The sequence below is a fragment of the Pezoporus wallicus genome, unplaced genomic scaffold (genome assembly GCF_028554395.1).
Source record: "Pezoporus wallicus isolate ANWC-B61680 ecotype Strahan unplaced genomic scaffold, APGP_CSIRO_Pwel_v1 scaffold_11491, whole genome shotgun sequence".
Taxonomy (NCBI): Eukaryota; Metazoa; Chordata; class Aves; order Psittaciformes; family Psittacidae; genus Pezoporus; species Pezoporus wallicus.
Window position 1 is genome coordinate 6,144,757 of NW_026642649.1, and position 21,860 is coordinate 6,166,616.

At 38.1% G+C, this 21,860-nt stretch overlaps 1 long non-coding RNA gene across 2 annotated transcripts in view; it reads left to right on the plus strand.

Moving 5' to 3' along the window:
• Positions 1 to 21,860, plus strand: part of LOC130611147 (uncharacterized) — a 59,931-nt gene that overhangs the window by 20,923 nt on the left and 17,148 nt on the right. The window contains exon 1 of one of the 2 annotated variants that reach the window (XR_008975178.1): positions 13,338 to 13,517. The exons of the other annotated variant lie outside the window; for it this stretch is intronic. This is a non-coding gene — a long non-coding RNA (uncharacterized LOC130611147). Of the gene's footprint in view, positions 1 to 13,337; positions 13,518 to 21,860 lie in introns of those variants that run through there. 2 annotated transcript variants of the gene reach the window in all.

Here is a 21,860-nt window from a genome sequence, read left to right on the forward strand (position 1 = left end):
AATGCTTTTATGCCCCTTATAACTCAGGTCTGTATGGACTCAAGCAGAGGCCCAGCAAAAAATTTTCCTCTGACCTGAGTTCCCAGTGATGTAATGTTTTTCTATCTCATTTCAAGGAGATTAGGTGATGCCATCTGCTACTCTTTATTTTCATCTTTTCATTCTCTCTCCTAACACAAAACTATGAGATCTTCTCACACCCAAGATGCCTTATCAAAACAGACAATTGTTGAGAACACAGCGTAAGGAAAGTAATCTCTGGGAAGTAATCCAAAGACTTGATTTTCCTCTTCTTTTCCCGAATATAAATCGGGATCAGCTTCACTGAAGTGGATACAGAGTAGGAAGGATGAAGCCCTAAGATTGAAAGTCTGTGGAAATAATTGTAGGGATTTTATCAGACAGTGCCACAGTGAAGATCTTCATAGGGAGAAAGAACAAAAAAGTGTTCTAGATAAATTATGTCTTCTTTGAAAGACATTGAGCTGCTTTCATCCTTACTTTTCATAAATCATTGTCTCCTATGGGCATACAAGTTATATGGGCAAAAGAATCTTAGCCTTGAGATTGGAAGCAGAGTGTACTGAATTCAGCAAAGAAGTAATTCAGAAAGCTGGTCTTTCTCTTATGCTGTTAGACTGCTGTAATGTTCCTATTACAGTTAAGAAGGTGGGTTGTGCTAAATAACTCATGATGAAAATGCAGTCTTGAGTTCATAGTTGTTCTTTTTGCCTTTTTGTCTGATGAGCTTTCATCCTATAGTAAATATAATAGATATAAGAATCTCAAATTAATTTAAAATGGGTGATCTGAAATTTACTCTGTTATTTCTTGAATTCAGGTCATAAACTGAATCTTCCTTCCAAGCTCCTGCAGGTTTATTTAGACATTTTACTGTTTGAAAAAGCATTTTTGGAAAACAGTTATTCAGTGAGGAAAATTGCACAGGCTGGGCTGCATTGACAAGACAGAGCTAGAACAGGTAGAAATGGGATCATTTCACTCATACAGTGCTTGTCAGGCCATAACTGGTCTCCACAGTTACAAAAAAAAAAAGACACAGCCAGACCTGAATGAGTCCAAAGAAGGGCAATGAAGATAATCAGAGGGCTGGAGAATTTGTCCTATAAGGAAACACTGAAGGAGTTAGGCCTTTTCTATGCTTAAAAGGCTTAGGGTGAACCTCACCATAGTTTTCCAGTACATCAAGGGCATCTACAAAGAGGACAGAGGCTCTTTCTTCACAAGGAACCACATAGAGAGGAAAAGGGGCAGGGGTTACAAGTTCCCGCAGGAGAAGTTTCATCTTGCTATGAAAAAATATTTTACACTGAGAACAATCAGTCACTAGAACAACCTCCCCAGGGATGTGATGGAGTTCCAATCACTGGAGGTTTTCAGAATGCCAAAGGACGGGGTTCTAGATAATCTCATCCAGGCTTCTTGCTCTATGAAAGGTTGAACCAGATCTTTACTAGATCACTTCCAGCCTGGGCTGTTCTGTGATTCTGTGATTTGTGATGTGCCAATTGCAACGGCTGCCTGTTGCTACACCAGAAATGACCAAATGTCTACTTCTTATGCTCTTTCATATTCTCTTTTAACATATTCTAGAATTTACCTAGATTAACTCTATTGAATTTAGTAGCCTCAGTCATATCCAGGGCAGTATTTACAGTCCAGTAATGTCTTTATATTTGCACCTAGTACTTTTCCTCTACATCTTCATACATGATTTATACTGTAGTGAATAAGTCTACATATGTACAAGTATATAAGATAATAGTAAAGGATCTGATTTAATATGATAGTTAAGCCAAGAGGTAAATGTATGGTCTGTTGTAAGATTTAAAATACTATGAATTGTAGCTTGGATTTAGATCATTGATTACTGTTCTTGGAACTGTTCAGCTGTGGAAGTCTGCACCTACTCCAAGACAAGATTCATGTAGTTTTAAATTGATTTCTTTATTTTTAAATAATGCACTTACTCCTGTAAGTATTTGTCTAAAATAATTGAGTTGTTTTGGTAACCAGTATCCAAAGCAGCATGTTTCACCATGGAAAAATGCTGTGTTTAGAAGGTCTTTAATCAACAATTCAGGAGTCTAGAAGTTCCCTGAGTCACAATGAAGTATAAGCTGAGTAAGGCTTTGACTGTTCCTTTTGGAAAGCTTTCCTTATCATTGTTCTTTTTTTCATAGAACTATTTATAATGCAGGAATGAGACTAGGTGTGGCAAAATGTAGTAAGCTTCACAATTTTAAAAGGAAATAAAGATTGGTAAAAGACATGTATGACTCACCATTATGAGCTGTCATTCCAATAAGAGTCTGTCTACAAAATCTCAGTATCTGAAAAAGTTAATATTTTAAATGAAGCGAATTTTAACATTGAGAATGGGTTTATGAGTAAAATAATGGTTTCTTATTGGATTCTTTTAAATTCTCACTAGTACATAACAAATACTTATGCCTTAAAATATTTATTTAAAAATTTTACTTACAACATCAAATGAAAAGACTATTAAATATGCACAGTGTAGCATAGAATTTACCTCAGCGTTATGATCTTCCAGAATTCTCATACACAGTCCAGTTTCTCAAAACATGACTTAGATGGTTCCAAGACAATATTAACTAATGCCTAAAAGAGAAGGGAGACAACTACAAATGGATATGCAAGAATAGCTGTCAGTGAGAGTATTTTGTATATACTGGACTATTCTCTGGTTACCTAGAGGTAAAAAAGAATACCTTGCTCATATTTCTTGATCATTGAAAATTCAGTTTCTTCTCTTCACCATAAACATGACTAAAATATGTACCCCATTTACCTCTGCAATATTTAGATTTTTACACCTTAAAATAACCTTGTTTCTTTCCCCCAGAAACTGTTTCCAGAGCTATCTTTTTATATCATCATACGGACTGCAACTGATCAAGAACTTTATAGTGGTGTATTTTTAGATGGGAAGATGCTTGGACTCAGACTGGGAGGCTTGGGTTCTTTGCCTGGAGCTATCACTGAGCAGTATGGCTGTGAGCAAGAAGAGGTTTTGCTTTTCAACACTTTCGTTTTACTTCTCTTCATCTTTCATTTCTGATCATCTTTTGTTCATGACCTTTAAGTTCTTCAAGATTCTTATTGCATATCTTAAGAAGACTATCTTCAATGGAAACACAGCTGTCAGGAGACTTCTTTGCAACTGTTTATTAAAAAATATGGGTATGTGTTTTGTCCAGATTTCTATAAATTTGATGAGTAAGAAAAATGGGAAAACAAATATATCAAACATTTTAGTGAAAGTATAATGAATTTTGCAAATTATTTAATCAAATGAAAGCTTTTTCTTTTCTTTATATAGTACCCATTCTAATAGCAGTGGGGCTCTTCCCTAACCTTTAAGCATGTAGATACGTTTTCATAGCATGGAAGTTACAATTAGGCAGAACTGAAAGACTAAGCCACCTTGAATTTGTGTCCAGATCTACAGCCCATGGGCTGAAACTACTAGATCTTGCTTTTTAGTATGCCTGTAGACAGCACTGGTGCTTTTATGTTTTCTTTTAGTGTAATGCTGAGATTGTAAAAAAGACAGACACAGCTTTTAAACATGTTCACTATCTTGCTTCCTTAACTTAAACTTACTGTACCTGCTTAGGGCTGTTCTGTTAATGGCCATGATCTGAGTGATGGCTGTGAGACAGACCTTTGAAAGACTTAGTTGTGACTCGCCTACTTGGAGATTATATTGCTGTAATAGCATTATACTGCCCTCTTTTGGGATTTGCTGCCGATCTGAAGTACAAGTGGAGAACTTCTGTCTAGTTTCACAGTGATGTTTAGTGAACTTCAGAAACCTTAAGTAAGACTGGGGTTTTAGCAAAGGCAAGCAAACTGAAGACCTCAATTAGGCTGACATTGATTTATATGCTACTGTGTTTGTTTGATCTTGTGTTGGAACCAGAATACGTGAACTGAAGTCACACAATTCTTCTGAGTACTAACCATGGATAATGCTATGTTGGTGTCCTCTTAATCATAGTAACTGAAAGAACGTTCACCTCTATTTCCATTTCTGAATACTCTCTACAGAGTAATGCTAATTCTAAGTCCATAATAATATAAATACATCTAAAATACTAAAAAATGAAGCAGGCTTTTTCAAAACAAAATGCATCAGTGAGCTGAGATTCACATGGATAGTACTTTCTGCCTCTTCAGTGACAGATGGATCAGATGTCAAAACCAGCTAATGAATATAGGTTAGGTTCAAATGAAGTTCTGACTTAGAGTAGTTGACAGCCTGGATATTGACAAATAAGACCCATACATCAGTGAATATATTATTCATATTGAGATATCTCTGTCCTACTTAATATGTTTATATGGTCAAATGCCAAGAAAATTCATAAATGCTTTGAAAAAAAAAAATAGATAAAAATGTAAAACTATAATGCCATGATAGTGTTCATCTACCATTAGGATCAAACATTTGCTATAAATAAGGCCTCTAAAGTGAAGAGTAATTGCATTTTCTGTTGAATATCAGAAGTAAAGATAGGATGAGTTTCCTTTCATTGAAAAGGAGTACCAAAATGAATATTAGATTTACCAAAAAAGAAACCTAAACACTCTCTTCAAGTTAAAGTAATACCTTTATATATGTGTGTGTATATATATATTTTTTTTTACTATAGTAAAAAGTCGTTGTTGGAATTTTTCATTTTAAGACAAGGAACCCAAATTCTTCTGAAGCTTATGCTAATGTACTGGGGTTCATTTCTGCAAAGCATATATGTTTCATAGAATGTGACTTGTGAACTGCAGGTATTCCATCCTAAGGAACCACTGTAGAAATCAGGCACTGAAGACCTTGCGTTTAAGGATGACAGAAATTGTAGTGGAATTTAAATTTATCATCGTTTGCCTAAGAATTAAAAGAATTAATTACTTTTGGTCAGCCTGAAAAAAAATAACTTGATGCTTATTTTCAATAAGCTAAAAAAAATAATTATAAATACTATTTTTTGTCAAACAAAAAGCGTAATCCAGCCCTAAGGAAAAAGTATTTCCAATGCAGAAGTGATTTCTTAAATACTTTTTATTGATTACCGCTTTCATGATGTGGGAAACCAAAACAAAAAAGAACAACTTTTACACTGCAAGTTATTTTGAATCAAGAAATCGGACTGTTTTCCTTAAAACTCAAACTAAAATTTGAACTCTGTTGGATCTCTTTCCCCCAGTAAAACCAGTTCCTTTGAAATTCATTTGAAGGCCAGAGAGGGCCCATAGCATTATGTATTCTGATAAGTTTAATTTTTTTTTTTCATGAAAAAAGTATTGGAAGAGCAGTCAGATGGACTTCTTTTGTTACTACCTGCCAGCAAACAAAGAAGATACGCAGCCAAAATGATGTCGAGTCTCCTTTTCACCTTAAACAGAATGGTAGGCTTGTAGGTGAAGGAAAAGTAGGAGATATTATGTGTCTTGTCTTTATTACAGGTTATTTTTTTCCTTTTTTAAAAAATGATGTTATTATAAGAAAACTAAATAATAATTGTTTAACAGTAATCTTTATATGTAAGTAGTTAGCAATAGTTTGCTTTCCACTTGGGTCTGTCCTTTGTCCACACTCTTCAATAATTAGTAGCTGGAGAGTGAGCTAGAGAGTAGGTTCATGGAAATTGTTTCTGATAGTTGTTTACGGAAGGAACTGCAGAGAGAGTCAAGGACAAGAAAGCCTTATAATCAAACTCCCACATACTGGAGGAGATGAGAAAATACAATGCAATTCAACAGGGAAAACTGCAACACACTTAGGGCAGCTGATGTTCATTACGTTTCCAAGTCCAGCTTTGGCAGCAAACCTCCAGGAAGATGTGCACCCAATGGAGAGAAATCAGAAAAGTGCTACCAGAAAAACCCCAGAAGACAAAGTATGAAATACAGCCTACAAGGAAACATTGAATAAAGGAAGTGTAAAAGGTTAAGTTGCAGAAACTTAAAAACATGCGGAGTAGCCAAGAGAAGAGAAGTTTGACAGTTAAGGAGTGGTTTTGTGAAGATGAAGGATAGGAATACATTGCTTGAAATGGCTGTGGTGCCTCCATCATTAGACATCTTTAACAGTAGGATAAACAAGCTTCTGTTAAGGGTAACATACATGTAGGTGATCTGTGTCTTCATAAGGAAGTGACTAAGTAATCTCTTACAATATAATCCTAATTCTTTGTACTTTATTGAGCCTGCAGAAACCTTTTATTTCACTGCATTTTTCTGCAATCCTTGTTTTTGTCTGCAACTTTTGTCTACCTCTAAAGATTGCCCTCAGCGACTCTATCCACTCTTGTGCTAACTCGTAACATAATGGCTGTCACGTTCTCCTGGTGAAGCTAATTCCTTCTTTTAGTTTATGTACTGCCATTCTTCTGATGCACAAACTGGGATGTTTGTGACAGGACCTTCCCTGTGAGCATTTCCTTGGGGGAAAGCTTTTCTGAGACTCTTCTCACAGCTGAAGGAGGCTTTAGCAAGGCCTGCTCAGTGTCATGAAGTACTGTTTACTGCATTTGGAAATGCTGAAAGCTAACATATTTTTCAGTCTGTGTCTTCCCCTCCACCCCCTACAGTCAACATGATAGTTAACAAGAATATAGAAGATCAGCTATCAAGTTCAGCCCCTGGTGTTTCGAATGCTCATCGTAATGTTGCAGTACTTTATTTACCTAGGAGGGTAAATGTTTTTAGTCATGTAGGTCAGGTCTTGATAGGCAGGCAAATTTCTTAGTACAGGCATGAGCTAGATGAAGGTGTCCTACGAACAGACCTTCAGCTTGGCAAGAGGGGAGAAGGAGACAATTCACTGCAATAATTTTAGTCTTTGCTTTCAGCACTGTAAATTACTAAGAAATACCAGGAACTTAACATGGAAAATGATTGTGTCGACTCTCTCAAAAAACAATACAAATATTTATGTTCTTATGTTTCAGATATTTTAAATCTGGGGTGGAGAAGCAGCTCATTTTCACTGACCATAGTGCCAATTTATGAACATCCCTTCTTACTATTTGCTTCCATATAACATTTATGTGTTTTGCTACTATCTATATTTGTACCAATATTCTAGAAAACATACTTAGCCATAAATTCCTTCCAACTGTCCTACATGGTGGTCTACTCTTGTGCATGGTTTCAACCGTATCTTGAACTACATATGTTTCATATGAGACCTTTATAAGTTGGGATGAGAGAAACTGTCCATCATTTTATGCAAAATCAAACGTTTTGTAGTCTTAATTTCTCAGTATTAATATTTCTGTTGTTGGCCAGTACATGAAAAAGTAAAAAAAAAAACAACCAACCTAAGCCTAACTGTAAAATTACTCTTAGAATTATGGCTTTACCCAATGACAGTGGAGTACTGGGGGTAGGATTTGTCTTATGGACTTGAAAGAAGAAGATAACGTGCACATGTGAAGCTGGGTTTGTGAAATGTTTGTGGAATTGGCACCTTCTTAAGGGCATCCCTTGACTTTTCCAGTAGAGATGATGAACTAATCTTGAAAAAAAAAAACATTTACTGATATATTTCCAAGTTAGTATTCTATTTTGGATACTGTTACAAGTTGCTTTTGCTATTCATTGGTCTTAAGCATTTGGGTGGCCCACATGATTCATGAAGCATTTACAAACACTGGAAAATCCTTAAATGTTGAAGATGAACAATTTCTGACATTGAGATGAAGGATTCCAGCTTGTTTCCTCTGGGGGCTAAACTGATTTTTGATCTAACCAGATCCTGTCTCTTTACTCAAGGAAAATTCCGTTTGTGTCAGTGGAAATTCTTATTTCTGAGTGCAGCTGGACTTGACTAATTGAGAGGAAACAATTGTCCTCTCTTTTTTTTTTTTTGTGCTACGGCTTGATGAGAGCCCTTGCTCATGCTTACTTAGGCGTTGTGGGGTTCCATCAAATTCAGAGAGGTCGTTTATTGAGTTGGGAGTTTGTGTTTGCCATAAGCATGAGTAACCAGACATAGTCCTCATATAGGAGGTAACCACTGTGTCTAGTCATCCAGATCTCCTTTGACATTTCAGTTAATACCAGTTACAAATTGAACACAGAATTAAGTTGTTTTCTAAGGTAAACTAAGTACGTCACTATCTTGTATTTGTTCAGACGCCTTTTATATGACATCTTTATCTTGTTGGGTAGTTGCTAATTTGTTAGCATGGTTAATCCAACTACTTTCTCCAAGTTTCAGAAATAGAGTCAACTAGGATCAGTTGTGGAGAGGCCTGCAGCACATTTGGACACCAGCCATTAAAAGCTAGCACTAAAATTGACACTAAGAAATTGTACAGATAAAGGGTAGGACAAAAACTAATATTGCAATTACTACTACAGTGCATGTAGAAGAAAGGGTTAGCCCTGGAGCCCTTAGTCACACAAAACCACATTGATATTACCTCACAGTGAGGGCTTGTAGGAATTATGATCTGTGAGAATTACTCTTGAGAACCAATTATACAAGAGAGACTATTTCTATGGTAGCCTACACACTTTCATCTTCCAATGTAGAAACAGGCTGATTTATGAACCTTGTACAGACCTGTTGAAACCTATTTGTGTTCCCCTGGTTGAATGCTGAATCACTGCCCTAACATAATAGAAATCTTGGCTACTATGCAACATTTACCCGTTTTAGATGTGTATCTCCTATAACAGATATTTTTTAGACACACCTAACAACTATTTTTTGACTGTGCTGCAAACCAGATTTTGCTCTTTGGCTTATACATTTTTCCTGCAAATCACAGAATGCTGTATTTATAAAGTAACCTGTACTTCACACAGTCACTGCTCTTAGTAGCATGGTAAATTAACTATTTGACTTCAAATGCATTTTAAGGATTTCAATGCATTTGAAAAAAAATTTATGCTCATACTGTGTATTTCTCAATGCTTTCCATAGCTACCAACTATCAATTGAAATGCCATAGAGCAAATGGGGAAGGGACATACAATAAGCTTTGGAACATTAAACGTGTATAATTTTATGTGCAAATTCCTTCCACTCTTCCTTCCCTCATCCCCCCTCAAACTTTTAATTGTGACTCTTATCAAGCTTGTAATGTGACTTGTCCTTAAAAACATTGTCTCCAACAAAGCTGTGCCAGTTTACAGGAGCTGATGATCCAGCCCGTGGGTGATTCATTATAGAATCATAGAATGGTTTGGGTTGGAAAGGACCTGAAAGATCATCTAGTTCCAACCCCCTGTCATAGGCAAGGATGCCTCACGCTAGACCATGTTGCATAAGGCCCATCCAGCCTGGCCTTGAACACTGCCAGAGATGAAGCATTTACAACTTGTCTGGGTAATCTGTGCCAGCGCCTCGGCATCCTCACAGGGAAGAACTTCTTCCTTATACCTAACCTGAACTTCCCCTGTTTCAGCTTGAACCCATCACCCCTTGTCCTATCGCTACAGTCCCTAGTGAAAAGTCCCTCTCCAGCATCCTTATTGCCCCCTTCAGGTATGATCCATCTTATTTTGAGATTTGAGTTTGAAGGCATTTTGGAGGTGTGTACTTCATTAAAATCCAATGGCCGAGATGGTATTAAGGCTTAGCTTAGCCTTGTTGTTCTTATAATTCATAAAGCTACATTTTTCTTACCCATGGAACACCGCCCTGCCTTCACACTGACCAGCTTATTTCACTTCTAATCTGCATTGTGTGCAGATCAATTTTAGAATCATAGAATAGTTAGGGTTGGAAAGGACCTTAAGATCATCCAGTTCCAACCCCCCTGCTATGGGCATGGACACCTGCCACTAAACCATGTCACCCAAGGTTCTGTGCAGCCTGGCCTTGAACACCGCCAGGGGTGGAGCATTCCCAGCTTCCCTGGGCAACCCATTCCGGTGCCTCACCACCCTTACAGTAAAGAACTTCCTCCTTATATCCAATCTAAACTTCCCCTGTTTAAGTTTTAACCTGTTACCCTTTGTCCTGTCACTGCAGTCCCTAATGAAGAGTCCCTCCCCAGCATCCTTATAAGCCCCCTGCAGATACTGGAAGGCTGCTATGTAGGTCTCCACGCAGCCTTCTCTTCTCTAGGCTGAACAGCCCCAACTTTCTCAGTGTGTCTTCATATGGGAGGTGCTCCACTCCCCTGATTGTCCTTGTGGCCCTCCTCTGGACTTGTTTTATGCTTTCTACACTTACAATATCACACTGAGTTACAGTGGTTATTAATTGGTTGCACTGGGATTTTTGAAGCTGAATGTGCTCCACAGTCCATAGATGTTTTCAAGCAGGAGGAAACCAAGGAGCATGTTTAGTGTGTGTCTTTGGAAATATATTATTAGAATAAGGTTTGAAATTATGTGCTTTTTTTTTTCCATTCATAAGCTTGCTATTCATTCTCATTTACTAATGTGCATTCCTTTTCAAGCAGCTTCCCTGGCAAATAAAAAAGATTGCCCCACACAAACCAATACATTATTAATATTGGTCTAGTTGGGCTTGTGTCAGCAGACCTATACTACTGCAAATAGAGCTGTAGAGAGAATAAACTACAGCAGATCTGTTAATGGATTTTTAAAGTGTTTTTGTAGTGGACAAGGCATACGAAAGTACTGAATAGTGTGTGTCACACACTTCATATTAATGTGTTTCTTTTCCAGCTTTCACCACCTTTGGAACAATTGGAACCACCCACATACTTGCTCTTTTATTTAAAATTATCTGACATTATACCCTAAAATACAATGTAAGTTGTTCAGTGAAATATATTTATACAAGTTGCACATATAAACTTGAATCAAATTGATTGGAGGACTTTTGACTCCTCCTGACTTGATACCACATTAAATCAAAGGATTAAACCTTCTCTCCAGACATGGCTTCAGGCTATTGCATCTGTGAAAAGACAGCTTGTGAGTGTTGAAAGCCTAACAAATCTATCATAGCTATATACTTGACTCCACCCAGAAGTGGATTAAGCCAGAGAATTCAAACTAGGTAGGTTTATGGATAATCTTATTTAGACAAGTAAAGTCGGAGACAGGCTTCTGTCAGTTCCTATTATGAACCTACTTTAAATCTCTTGTTTTCTGGAGGCGCATATGATTTCTGCTTTGCTAGTTACTGATCATTAGAGCTCTGTGAAGCTTGAAAAGGTTATGGCATGAGGGGTTTCAGGACCTACACTTAGCATTTTCTATTCACATATTCTTGCAGTGCATGTTTTTTTTGCATTCAATTTGAGGTTTTTGATTTTTCAGTCTTGGGTTAGGGTGAGAAGATTAAGTGTAAGAAATATGAAGTATTCATGTTTCCAAAGCTTTCCCAGTAATCAGCAATCTGAACATGCTGCACAATGCCAAGAATGCAGAGATTAGCCATCATTTAAGACTGACATAAGCTTTTTTGAATTAAGAAAAGCTGTTCCAAATGATTATCCTTCTTCAGATATGTTGTTCAAGACATATTGCTTAGCCTAAATATCTTTTTTAGATTTTGGGGATAAAATCAAAATGATTTTCTTAATTTTGGGGCGGGGGAAGGTTTTCTTATAATCTTGATATAAGAGTGGATAATATGTATTTAGGTTCCTTTATATAATACGGGGTACATAAAACTGCACAATAGTGGGAAGAATTACAGCTCACAGTCATGCAGCCACAGCTCCTTCCCTGTAGTTTTTCCTAATGTGCATTTGGAAGGTAGAGGTAAGGACACGGTGTCATTTTCTGACTGTTCTATGCAGGCAGTAAGTCTGACCCACTGCTGACTGGTGGACTGCATAAAGATAGGAGTAGTAAATGATAAGTAGTAGAGAAATTAATAAAAGCAACTTGCATAGTTCTGTTCATCGTGGAAGATCTCAAAATTATTTCACATGTATGTGAAAACGTACAAACTACTTGCACTAGTAATTATTTGGAAACAGCTTTTAGAACAGCTTTGTAAAATATTGCTGTAATAAGTAAATATGCATGCAAAAATTTTAGTAGTCTTGTTAATGTTTATACAAGTTTACTACAATACAGTATTTAACGGGTGCGTGCTCTGAATCTTTTTGCTTTCTGTGACGGCAATTGCAAACCTTAGAGAAAAAAAGCAAACTGACGTGTGCAGGAATTCTGGCTTGTCCATCACACCATGTAACATGTGGCTGGAGAAACTAATTAAAAAGGTGAGTAGTGATATGAGTTCACTGCCACAGGGGCTACTTGATTACTGCTGGGTTTATTTGGAGGAAGATGAGTGGAAGGGAAGTACCTAAATGATGTGGAAAATGCCAGGATGGCTCTTAGCTCTCCCTTTTCTTATACACACCAGAAGGACTGATCTCTATCCAAGTAGGTGTTTGACCCTAAAGCCTGAATACAAATTCTCTCTGTTACTTGCAGAAGGTATGGCCTGCATTAATCATGAAGGTAGGCAGGATTACTCTAGGAAAAGAAAAAAAAAGATGGTGCTGCTCATAGAAGCCTTTCCTAGATAAGGAAATAAGTGAAACTATTCTCTTGGAAGAGCTGTCCTCTTGGGAACAGCCTGCCTTGAACTAAAATTCAGAACCTTACAAAAAAGTTCTATTCAGATCCATCACAAATATCTGTAATAACATTAGGAAAAGACTGAAATCTGGACAGTACTGAAAAAAAACATTCTTGAAGTTAAACTATACTTAGTCCATCCTTCAGTCAGGATAGAACACATTCTTCAGTGGTGTGCATCGTGATCATCATCATCACTTAAACAGCTTGGGGCCTGTTTGCGAACACTGGCTGCACATTGACACAGGCAAGGGCATATCAAAATTTGCACAGATCTGAAACTTGAAATGTTTTCAGAGTTCTGCCTTTGCAAAGAACTGCAGGTGATGCAATGTGTTTTACACCAGTAAGGGTTGCTGTGGTTAGTAATGTATGGGTATGTGGAAGGGGAGAGAATCTGCTATGTTAAGATTATCCAGTCAAGGATTTTTAAATGCAGAGGGGATTATAAGTAAAGGAGTGTGTGATAAACAAGAATACACAGAATCACAGGTCTTGTATACAATGCCAGAGTCATTGACTGATGGGCCATTAAGAAATTCCAGGTACAGCTTTGGAGGAGATCACCTGGACCTTCTAACTGATACAAAGGGAGAAACAAAAGAAACATGAAGATTTGGGACATTAGAAGGGAAATCTATGGGACTTTGGAAAACTTATGAGGCAGTGTTTAAAGGAAGGGGATTGGTGAGGAGCAAAGGGGGCAGTAAGGAAATGCTTTTTTACTGTGAGGTTGCTTGGGCACTGGAACCGGTCGCCCAAGGAAGTTGTGGTCTCTGAAGATACTCAGAAGCTGTCTGGACATGGTCCTGGGCAAACAGGCTTTGCATGTCCCTGTTTGAATAAGGGGAAGCTGGACCACGTGACCTCCAGAGGTCCCTCCCAGCCCCAACCATTCTGTGATAGACATGAAGGAGTATAAAAGAGGCTGGATGCATGTAAGAAGTGGGGGCAGCAGGCACCTCTAAGTTTCTTTACCCTGTAATAGTCTTGTTATGGTGCACATGATTAATTTTAAAACATATGAATGTGATCTTCATGTGACAAACAGCTGCACATCTGTGCATAGTAACCTGCAGTCATTGGATGCTGAGGGCCTTCTGAGTTCATGTGTTGGTAAGCAGACAAAATTATTCAGGAAACTGCATATTCCTGAATTTTGGCAGGGGTTTTGTTGTTCTAGGTGTTTCTGATGGTCAAAGGTTAGAAAAAGTTTATAATGGAAAGTAATTTGGTTAGTGACAAGCAGTTTTGCTACCCTAGTTCAGGAAGCAACAAGAGCAACCTCAGGAAGGCAAGAGCTATACAGCAAACAACTGAAAAAGATCATAGAAGGGTTAGGGGTATGATGAATGGCATCATACTACTCTGAGCACACTAATAAGCCTTAATGTCCCTGCTCAGCCTCACCTTTGGCTTCCATTCACACCTATCAGCCCAGGAGCTTTATTTAAATAAACCCCGAGGCCTCAATCTATGGGCTATATTTCAAGGCTGAGATCAGAACTGAGGCCAGGACTGCAGGTCTCCAGCCCAAACATACCCCTGTTTAGATATGATGCTTCTCAGTGCAGATCTCAACCAGTGGGTAGGGCTCCTGGCTTGACCTCAGACCTGTGTGGTCACTGTGAACCTGACCGGTGATCACTGGACCTGATCTTAAGCCTGATCTATGGATTAACTTCCTGCCTTGGCCTAGGACGTGCCTCGTCGCCATGATTTTGTCTTGCAGCCTATCCTCTTGGTTGGACCTGGCCACTAGCTCCAGCTCCCGTTTGCCTCACTGATCCTGCTGGCTGTGCTGTTGTTCTGGTGGAGCCCAGTGACAGCACCAGATGCAGTGGACACAAACTGTAATACAAGAGATTCCCTCTGAGCATAAGGAAAGAGGGCTTTTATCTGTGAGGGTGACCAAACACTGGCACAGGTAGCCCAGGGAGGTTAAACATCCTTGAAGATTTTTAATCTGGATACAGTCCTGGGCAATTGGTTTCAGGTAGTCCAAGGAAAGGAAAGGATCCTGAAAGGACCAGAGTTTTGCACATGAGGCCGCAACAGTCCATCAATGGAGGGCCTCATACACTTGGTCTTCCTGATCGAGTGACCCCCACTGCAGCGTCCTCTGCCCCTGCCCTCCCTTTAATTCTGACCCACAAGCTATCAGTCAGCTCCTCATCCATTCCCAGGGAGAGCTCTGCATACGCCAGCTGGTCACTGGCACAGAGTGACAACCCCTCCACTTCTTCCCTGAGATCCATTACTCACTAGGAAAGAATATGAAATGCTGGATATATTCACAAGGTAGATGTGGTCCATTCTTTTGGGTTTTGGGTTTTAGGTTTTTTTTTTGCTTTTGCCTTTGCACATTGAAAAGAGAGGTATATAGACTTCTAACGCTTCCCAGAGTAAATCTCTGGAGCATGCTTAAACAAGTCAATGTAATTTGGAAACCTTCGTAAATACCTTTGTGGCTAACAGAGGATTAATGTGGTCACAGATAACTGGTAAAAGCAAATACAGTATTCATTTTTAAAAGAGAGAAAGAAATAAAAGCAACCAGGGAGTAATAACTGGGCCAGACTCACTTTGATAAAATATACTAGAGCAAACAGTTAAATGAGCAACTTGAAATTATCCAAAAGAAATGCTAAAATTTACTTAGGACTGTAAAGAGTAATTCATGTCAAATCAATCTATATTCCAGTGTTATACAGATTAACTTGCTTTGTGAATGAAAGATACATAGATTTGATATACTGCAACTTAAATAATACACTGAGCTTTTACTTATCCATTCTAATACAGCAGACCTACTCAAAACTGGGCCAAAGACTTTACTATTCTGCCCAGCAGTGGCTAAGAGGTGTTGCATACTGTGTGATCTCGGCAGCTCCTGCGGTGCAGAGCATGTCTAACTTAGTAGCAGGGGTACTCAGTGAGCTAACTGCAAAGTTCACATTCCTCATGCAGAAGGTAATCATGTGATAAGCAGTTGGCTGCATGTGGGACACGTGTGCTGCCCAGCTATAAGGCATACTTCGTGATTAAATTGTCAGTGACAGCAGCTATGAAGGCTTATACGTCCACCTACAGGAATTATTACTGCTATGGAGAGTGGCCTGAATGTTACAGGAGGGATCCAGGAGACAGCAGATAATGTTGACTAGGGTAGTATGACAGAAGAGATGCTGGCAGGGCATGATGGTGTATGGGTAGACAATGCTATGTTATGTAGTTTACTGCAGCATCAAGTAGGAATCTGATCTTAGTATTGAAAGCTGGATTCTTCAGTGACCTTCCTGCTCCTCTGGTTTGATGGTGCATGCCATAGGCAAACTAGGGAAGTATAATCTATGTATAATTGCAACAAAATAACTGCACACTTTATCTCTCTTTCTCCTAAAGAGTACTTGTCAACACTTTTTATCAAGCGGGCAGGTCATACTAACGGGCAAGGTTCTGTCCTGAACTCAACTCTGTTTTAGTTAACAGTTGCAATGATGGATTGAAGGCTGTTTTTCAGTCTTTTATAGGTATCATTATGCAAGGAGAGGAGATGTCAAGAACAGTGACAGACATGACAGATGCTAAATGCATTGCTGACTAATTGGAAAGAATTCAGAATTAGTTAAGTAAATAAAATTAGAAAGAATACTATATGTATCTAGGAGAATTCAAATGTAAAAATCACAAGGAGGAAAGACTGGCTGGGCAGAAAGCTGTGCTTATATGAATTAAAAACCTGTGAGCTAACGAGAACATTTCATTATGGAATGCATATTAGCAAAAGACTGTTATTAGATGCAATAACAGTCAGTGTTATTTCAGAGAAAAGGATTCCCCAAAATCTCTTGATACAAACTTGATAGCAAAAAGTGGTTCCTGATGTTTTCAAGTTCATTGATTTGCATGTGTGGAACAGAATTCTGACTGTATAAACTGGGTACCATGTGTTTCTCCAAGATAAATACATTAACATTTTAATCCCTTTTTCTGGAATTACATTTGATGGGAAAGAAATATCCAATATGATGTCCGTTATTACCAGTGAGCCGTTCCTGCATGTAAACGTGACAATTATGTATTCACACAAAAACCCTGCATTTAATAGTATTACCAACACTTCTTTCACAGTCACTTGTATAAGCCAGTCTTTGGTGACATTTAGAGACTACCCAGAAAAGACATTTGTCCATTTTTGAGTATAACTCACAGCAGAAGTATAACAGAAGTACATCTATTTATTTGATGGAAGGTTGTAGACTCAGATAATCTTGCCCCATATAGTGTAAGTTGCTTTGTTTGCAACCTATAAATAAGAAGAAGGGTAAAGCCTATCAGAGTTTGGAAAGAGTATAGATTAGCCAGTAAAATTCAATTTTGACCATATCCATTTTAAGATCTTCAATGAATTCATATCTGATCAAACAGCACTGAAGATCTGGGATCATTATCTCACACATCCTTTTGTTTCTCCTGTTACATTTATTCTTGTCAATGTTTTCACTCTGCTCAGTTTCATTATGTGTCCCAAGTTTACAGTCAGTGATCTCTTTAACTTTGGGATTAATCAGCATTATTTTTCTTCAGATTGCAACAGACTAGAAGACGATAAAGCCATCGTCTCTTTCTCAGATAAGAAATAGTGATTTCTTAACTCTGTAGGCCAAGTGTTTGAACATCTGCACAGATACTCCTACCCTTCATTTGGGCCAGTTAAAAAGTAGAAGCACTACTGTTAAATACTATCACTAGAACTGTCTTCTCTCTTTGATTTAAAGGATGACCTAACAGCAGTGATTCATACCCATCACAGAGTTTAAGATATGAAGGGATTAGAGGCCTGGTAACCTAGCACTAAACATCAGGTCTTCCAAATGCCAAGGGCATATGCACTGAAAAGCCCTCCGTTAGGCAGATGCAAACTGAAGACCATTTTGTTGAGACTTGTATATTTTGGCATTGCTGGGTGGAACTCTCTGGCTTTGGTAGTTTCACAGGGTTTTGCTTTGGTTTGGTTTTGCTTGCAAGGAAAATGACGGGAAGAAAATCAGAAAGAAAAGTTGTGTTAAATGTACCATTAAATTGCATTGCAAGACTACTGATCCTCAAGAATGGCACACTGCCTAGCTGGGCTCTAATGAAGGAATCTAATTCAGAAGTTACAAGCCAGACTTTTAAGAATGTAAAAATATACCTAAACAGACCTAATATATTTGTTTTGTCCACTGCTCTGTAAAATGAGAATTGTTTCGTAAAGTTTATGGCCTTGCATTGAAGTCATATCTTCCACTAGTAAATGCTTCAAAGCCACTTCAACAGTGGCTGAAAAACAGTTGTCATTTTATAAAACCAAAATGGAAGGAAGGAGGCTGGACATCAGCAACTCTTTCTTCCCCTAGTAGAAGTAGACAATGTAATTTCTCGATAGCAGAACTGCATTTAGAAAAATGTCAAATGCAACACTTGAGAAATCTCATTTCCTACGTGAGAAATTCATGCTGATGTTTTGCTTTAACAAGACCGAGTTAATTGAACAGATGTACAGAATATCACATCGAAGGCAGACAAGGAAGTAAAAGAGGAAAAGGAATCACTGTTTCAGTATAAGCCGTCTAATTTTCCGGAAGTTTTTTGTCACATTCACAGTGTATTTTTAATGCTCATATTAAGTTAGGACCCACCACCCAGACAATGGAAATGTGACAAATGTGCTTTCCTCCAGGGTTACATCAGGCTAGCTGAATGCTGCTGTACTTCAGTCAGACATGACGTTACATCAGTCTGTTTGGGGTAACATTATGTGGGAAAAAGCAAGCTTCATTTGAGACAACACAGAATGTGTGCCTTTGGCAAATTTCTTAAAGGTCACATAAACCCATTTTGATGTAATTATAGATCTGGATACTGGGAAGAATTAGTTCTTTCAGTAATCACTCCCAGGGCTCTATATATTTTTCATGATTTGTATATATGTATGTGTGTGTGTATACATATATATCTCTATAGCACAAGAAGAAAATTGAAAGTGTAATTTGGCTAGTTCGGTAAATAAGTGAATAAGTAAATGACTAAATCTGTAGTCTGAAAACATATTTGCTATAGGAATCCGATAACTAATTGCAGAAGAGTTTGAGAAGCAACAATGATGTGATATCTAAATAAGTCCAGGCATAAGTGGGAAAAAGTATCAGTTTCTTTTCATCCTGCCTTGCCACATCCTCCTTTCACAGCCTGTTTATCTGGTCTGGTGAATTCAGTCAGGAATTCTCTGTTTGGATTGAACTTGGTTTTGATATCTTCAGGTGCTACATAACCCAGTCTGTCATATTTCTTAATGCGTGCCCAAGCTTGGGTTTGATTTATGAGTTTTGTGTTAAGTTACTGTTTAATTTTAACTTTACTCTGGCCTTGCCAGGCTCCCAGGCTACTTTCTAAATGAGCAAATGACCTATGGTTTTTCTGGCTGTGAGGTTTCTTTATATCTGGAGTCATTCATGGACTTCAATCTTTCTTACCCCATGCTATGTTTGGTAAAGAATGCTGGAACATTCGTTCTTATATACTGCTAGGAAGGCAACATGTAATTCTTGACCATCGAGCATTTGGCTGCATCTGTGGGATGTACGTCATCACTATTTTGTTGAAAGAATCACTAAATACACTCTATTCAGTGACAGAATTTTGGCCTAACAAATCTGTAAATATGCGGGAGTGCCCATTTAAAGCCAGGGGAACCTAGTGTGTTTTCAAGTTGGATAAGAGGGACAATTGCATGCCAGTTGCCTGGAAGAGGAATTATTATATTCTTGTAATATTTCTTTTGTGAAAGTCATTGCAAGCAAACCTCTCCAGAAATGGAGGAGAGGGGAAGGAACTGGGGAAATAGAAGGGAAAAGGGAAGGAATTTCTTCTAGATTGGATGTCACTGTGGTTGTTGTTAACTGTACATAGCAGAAAGTAGCTTTGTTCAGCAGGACATTTCCAGGAAAGTAGAATGAGTATCTACATGTCACAGGTGGAAAGCCATGGAAGACAAATTCAGTGCCTCAATGAAGATGACAGAGCATATTTGTAGCAAAGGTAGAAGTTAAAGCCGGGTTTATGGTGTCCTTTTCTAGCTGTATCCCAGTGAGTTTCTTCTTCATTTTTATGATTCTCATTTCCACAAAACACTATCCTAGCCTTATGGAAGGCACTAGAAAAACTGAGAGGAAAAGAAAGAGGCATGACTGCAAGAGTAGAAGGAATGTTCTTTGTGGTGTGTTTTGGGAAAAGAATCCAAGAAGGACAAATATAAACAGTCATTTAAAAAACAGGCCTTCTGCTTTTTTTTCCTTTGTTCTGATTCCTCCCACTGATCAGTAAAATGAAAATAATATACAAAAAAATTCCAAGAAAGTGATTTCAAGGCAAAAAAGAACTAGTTGGCAACTTCTATAAATAGATTATTTCTTTCAGCTTTTCTGCTTTGTGCTCAGTGCTTCTCCCCCATCAAACAGGTTTGTTTTCCTCATGCAGTCTGCTTTAAGTATATTAGAATTAATATTCTAAGGCAGATTGTTTAAGGACTTCACTGTGTTTAAAGTTTTCCTACAGTTTAGTTGGCGTCGGTCTAGATAATTCCTATCTAAACCAGGCTTAATATTCGGACACATGATAGAAGGCAACTGTTAACAGCAGCCTGATAGAGTACCGCTTGCCGGCAGAGTGTCTGTAGGATCTGAGGGTTGTGACCGCTGCTCCCTGAAGCAAACAGCTGCTTGCTGAAGATGTGAATGACCTCAGCTGTCTGGCCCTCCTGCCAGACTCTACTGCTGTCCTCGCAAAGCTAGCAGGAACTGATGTTTGCTTCCTCTGCACTCTTTCCCAGGTCAGACACTACTCTTCAGCACCCAATTTCCATGGCAGTTTGTGTGAATGCAGCACAATATGAAAGGGTGCAGCTAAAGTGTGTCTCAGATTCCCTTCTGCTGCTCTTTTACCTTAGATGTGACCCATAGCAGAGGTTCAGGCAGGCAGCCTGTGGAGCTGGTACTTTCAAGTGGTACAGTCAGGCAGAGTGTAGCCCACCTAGGAGGACCCTTGGCTGAGTTCAGTTATGAACTTTAAGATGCAAAGATTTGTTAAGATACTTTTTTTGCCTTCATAAACTGAAATAGGGTTGCTAGTTTAAAAATTGAAACAAAATGAAGGTGAGAAAGTGTAAAGAAATCCAAAATATTGCGTTCTGTAAGATGCTATAATTACCTTAAAAAAATAAGCATAGTAAATTGGACACTTCAAATTACTTAGTTTATCCTAGGGCACAAGCTTATTATAATTCAGTTAATTCAAATTATAAAAGCATTCAACTGGTAAAATTTGTTACCATTTTTTTTCTGCTGTTTATCAAAATGAAATATCAAATAAACTGTAAAATGAGGTTCACATCAAACATGTTCTTCATAGTTATAAAATTAAAGGTAAGGAGAAAAAAACAAAGCCTCCCAATAAAAAGCAGGAGTAAAAGAATATACTTTAAGTAATAATCTTTGCTTATTTGCTAGATTCAGTTGTGAGTAGAAGTGGTCATTTATTTCCCTTTGATTCAAAGCAGTGGTTTCAAAATAAGGTCCACATATTTTAGGTAATCTCCAGATTATTTCTACCAGGCTTCAATGAGAATTGAGAAAAGAAATCACTAGTAGACTTAAATTTACATTTTGGGCGTCTGTACTCATGGGGAATTTGAAATCATGGGACTGGTTAAACTAAGGACTGAAACTAAGTCTCTGGGCCTAGTGCTGGAAAACTAAAGCATTGTTCCAGGAGAGCTGGTGCAGACTCATGAAAATGTGTTTGGAGGTGCACATAAGACCTGAGGGGAAATTAATAGCTGAAATTTGATGACTTTTCATGTTGGAATTGTGATAGTGTTACAGAATTTGAAGATAGCACTGCAATTTGTACTGGGAAAAGAAGACTCATGCTGATTTACATCTGACTTACATTACATTACCACTCTAATTCCACAAAGTACTGCATTTACTTCTGGTTTCCATGACTGTAGGTGACACAGGAATTTAGCTAACTCAATGAAATGGTTTCTAGCTATACGGTTTCAATAAGGTTTTGTTTGTATTGTATCTCTTTTTTTGGCTGCTGGCTTTAAATTATTTTGAAAAAAGAATTGTCCAACACGTTAATAGATATTACCTGTGGAGACTCCACAGCTGCTCAAGGAAATCCTTCCAGTGCTTCCAGAGGAGGCTATGAGGATGATCGGGGCTGGAGCACCT